This window comes from Crocodylus porosus, unplaced genomic scaffold (genome assembly GCF_001723895.1).
Source record: "Crocodylus porosus isolate Cpor-Errol unplaced genomic scaffold, CroPor_comp1, whole genome shotgun sequence".
NCBI classification, from domain to species: Eukaryota; Metazoa; Chordata; order Crocodylia; family Crocodylidae; genus Crocodylus; species Crocodylus porosus.
Window position 1 is genome coordinate 99992541 of NW_017728943.1, and position 4424 is coordinate 99996964.

General features: G+C 46.5%; 1 long non-coding RNA gene across 1 annotated transcript; it reads left to right on the forward strand.

Moving 5' to 3' along the window:
• The first annotated feature begins 870 nt into the window (after positions 1-870).
• Positions 871-3234, forward strand: LOC109319277. The gene is made up of 3 exons (XR_002103456.1): positions 871-881; positions 2541-2546; positions 3134-3234. It is a non-coding gene; the product is annotated as an uncharacterized LOC109319277 (long non-coding RNA).
• Positions 3235-4424: the final 1190 nt, after the last annotated feature.

Here is a 4424-nt window from a genome sequence, read left to right on the forward strand (position 1 = left end):
AAGAGGAAAGGGACCTGGGGGAAAGAAACTGCTATTGAACAATAAGAGAAGCAAATTCTGATCAGAATATTATAAACAAAGAGAAATTTAAAGAAAATATTTTGACAGGAGAATTTATTACTCCCTCCAGCAACTTCCTCTTTGCGTAGTGTGAAGTGGCTAGCTAGCCAATCACTGGTGGGGTGTATATTCACAATCACTGATAAATAGGGAAAACATAAATGGAAAAGACACAACTAATATGACAATAGTATAAATATGTTTCACAATAACCATATAGTAAGCAAACTCAAAAGAGGTTTTCAAATTCCCCTTAAAGCCATTCAAAAATCTGTCCTGTGGTCCCTGGTTACATATTAAAATGCCTTTAGATCAAGCAGCTCTCTCTCTCTCTTCGACACACACCAATAACACTCCTAACGCTCCTAAACCCACACCGCCCACCACAAATGTGGGGTCAGGAACTTTTTAAAGCTACCCCCAGCCAATCAGGGTGCTTGACCGCTAGAATCTTCTGGATGGTGACATCATGGTTTTGTGCGACTGAGCATGCGCGAGTTTGGCCTCTGTCTTGTTACTAGGCATGTGCAGGGTTGGAAAATAGGTCACGGATGATTGACATCCCTACAGGTCACCCAGGGGGCACATGCTGGGCACACTGTGGAATTTTCCATTAGCTGATGTTATCTGCGCATGTCTGGAGACTTAACTCTTGTGTTGCCAGCACTCCCTAAGATTTGCTCGGACACGAACAAGAACAACAAAGCCCAGTGAAAACCATAAAGAAGCCAGTCATCACGACCCCACTGTAGATTGGAGGTGCATAACAGTTTCTTACTGTAGACTGTACAACAGAAATCACAATGCCATCTCATTATAAAGTAGCTTTCCAGGGTCTGCAGGGATGTGATGAGAAACATGTGAAAAATCCCCGCACTTGTACTTGAATGGGTTTACTTCGGAGAATCTAATTAGAACATGTTGCTGCTGTGGTTGGACTTGTATCATCACATTCCATGGCAAGTTCTTAGTCCAAGCCTGAGGGTTTCAGACACAGCTAGTAATAAAAGAATAATGATCCAGGATCACTTTTGTATTTGAAACATTTATATTTATGGTTTGTGAAAAACATGAGCACCACTGTGCCAAACAAAGCAGTTTAAAAAGTCTTCTAACCCCTCCAGGCCAGACAAAAATAAACATCCTGGCATTTTGTGAAGAAACAACACAATAATAATAATTAAGTACTTTTTAGAGCAATGATTGAAAATAACAAGTTCAGAAGCAACATAGACCAAAAACCAAATACATTAGGCATGCCAGCCTAGTAACAGTAATTAAGGTTATACTCCTGGGTGGAATAGTGTGACTAATCAAGACTGCATGTAATTCTTTTTCAAACAAAAGCAAATTGTTTTAAAGCCCTTTAAGTAGAGTAATATAGCACACTAGTGATCCCATCTCTTATTTATCGCCTGGCAAAGTGGATTAGGTTTAATAGACATGAAGGGTTGCATGCAGTTACAGGCTGTTCCTGTATGTGGAAGTAAAGCAGATTTTGAGGGGCCAAATGCACTTTTTCAGAGAAGGACAAATATAACTCATGTTAGGCTACTTTTAACTGGAGACAGAGAAAGAGAGAAAACGACCACTGAAAGAAGTGAGAAATTTGCTGGATTAATTCCCTTTGGAATGTGAGCCTAGGGGCCAGATCCTGAGCACTTATAGAGTGTGTCTACATAAGATGCTACTGCACAGTGGTTACTGTGCATTAATACAATGAGCCAGTACTAAATAAATGTGCAGCAATTGGAGTTACATGGTTTAAGTGACACTACTACACAGGAACCTAATAATACTGCACAGTTGCATATTAGTACTGTCTGTGCTGTGGTGCGCTACTGCACAGTTCAGTATTATTCAGCTACTGCACAGTGAGCGTCTTGTGTAGATGCTCCCATAGATTAATAGAGAAGTAGGGCTGGAAGGGACCTTCAGAGGTCATCTAGTCCAACCCCCCACCCAGGGCCGCCCCAAGGGGGGCGAATCGGGGCAACTGCCCCAGGCCCTGCACTTTGTGGGGGGGCCTGCGGAGCTGGGCGGAATAGCAGCGGCGCAGAGCTGGGTGGAGCAGCGGCTCCACATCCAGCCGCTTGCTACCCCCCATCCACCACTGCTGCCGCTGCTGGCAGGAGCAGCTTCTTCAGGTCCAGGACCCGTGCGATTGGAGCAGGGGTGGGGCCCACATGGACTGATTTGCCTCTGCCCCTGCCCAAGGCAGAATCTTCCCTATTCAAGTCATCCTATACAAACCATCACCTAGACCCTGACACAAGACTGCCATCAAGCCTGACATGACACAGACCTAACATCTTGCCTGCCATACGTAATGCAGGTGAACCAGGGCAGCCAATGCCCTGCCTCTATGTAACGTTGCCAATATATGCTCAAGAGGTCCCAGGTAGAAGGCCATGTTATGAAATGACATAGTTTTGTTGCCTTCATCTGAGCTATAAGATGTCACAAAGTTGAGAGTCCAGCCAGAGGTTTTGATTACTGCAACATTTTTCAAGACTAGCTTTGTACATTGCAAGTAAAAGTAATTGCTGCATCTATCAAGCAGGGAATAGGGAGAAGAAAACAGGACAGTTTGCAAGCAGTTTGCTGGGAGCAAGAAGAGGAAAGGGAAGAGGCACCAGGCACCATATCCTCCTGTGGGAAGGCAACTGAGCCAGAGTTGCCTGTGAGCTTGGCTTGCTGAGGGTTGTTTGGTGTGTTTGTGTGCTTGGGTGGGTGCTCTTAGCAGCTGAATGAACTGATTGCTGATCGATTGCTGCCTTGGTGTGACAAAGGGCCTTAACAAACAGGCCTAGCCAGTTCAAGCCCAGGAAAGGTATAAGGAGGTAGTCCAAGCAACAATAGAGAAGCAAACAGGACAGTCTGCAGGTCACTTTGCTACCCCTCTCTTTGAAGGAGATCCTGAAAAGTAAAATTCTTTCTTTTTATGTATTTAGTTTTATTTTAGCAGCTAAAACTAGCTAAGACATAAGCCTCTTGTTTAACTAGAGTCCAGAGCAAAGGGAAGTTTGCTTGGAAACTCTCTCTCTCATTCCTTTACTGTAAACTTGTTGAGAGGAAAGAGGTTGCAGGGAAAGGGGAATGCTTCAGATCAAGGAACAGCAAACAGGTCAGCTACAGAGGAGTTTGCTAGGGAAGGTCTTCTTGGAAAGTGAGGCACAAAGTGAGAGGCAGCAGATTAGACATGGCTGGAGGACACTGCAATCCCAGAGTCACTGCCATCTTTTCCTCCGCTTGCACTTGTGAGGTGTCTGTACAGGCAGGACTGCACACCATCCAGGCTTCCTCCCAGGTCCTGGTTTGGTGCTGTGCAGACTGCAGATTCCTTAGTGTCAGCCAGGTGGGAGAGTGCCTGCAACTGGAGCATTGCCTTCTGGTGGAATCCCTCACAGAGAAGGCAAGGGAGCTACAGGAGGAGATAACAAGGCTCTGAAGCATCCTCCAATGTGGGGACTTCATCAGTTCCATGCTAGAGGAAACCTCTCGGACTGTGGAGGAAGGACTGCCAGAGGTGGTGCTAGAACAGGAAGAGGGCATGGACTCCCAGGAAAGTAGAAGCTGGAAGCTTGTATCTTCTGGCAGCAAGAATAAGTCATCAGCCCCATGTGCAGTGGAGAACAGATATGGAGCACCAGCAACAGAGGAGGAGAGCATTCCACTGGAGGAAGAGGCCAGGGTAGGAATCCCCCAGGTGTGCAGGATCGAGACCACTGCCATGAAAACAAAGTGACAGGTGGTGGTGATTGGAGACTCCCTTCTGTGGGGGATAGAGGGATACATCTGCTGGCCAGACCTGTTGTCCTGGGAGGTCACAGAAGGATTACTGAGACTCATCCAGCCCTCTAACTACTACCCATTGCCACTCATCCATGTGGGTACCAATGACACTGCTAGGGGCGACCCTGAATAGATCAAAAGTAATTACAGGGCTCTGGATGGAAGGGTGAAGGGCACAGGGGTTCAGGTCATGTTCCCAATCCTTCTGATCAAGGGGAAGGGCCATGGCAGGAGTGGATGCATCCTGCAGTTCAATGTATATTTGTGCAGGTGGTGTCACCACAGGGATTTGGCTCCTTTGACCATGGGATGTTGTTCCAAAAAGAAGGTTTGCTAGGAAGAGATGGCATCCACCTGAGGAACAGCATCTTTCCAGACAGATTCACTAACCTAGTGAGGAGGGCTTTAAACTAAGCTTGCTGGGGGATAACCATATAGCTTGCTGGGGGATACCTCAGGGCTTTGTTCTCCCCTGAGGTAAGTAGGGGACCTGGAGGAAGCAGAATCAGGAAGGGGCAGCAGGGGAGATTTCATAGATTTCATAGACATTAGGGCTGGAAGGGACCTCG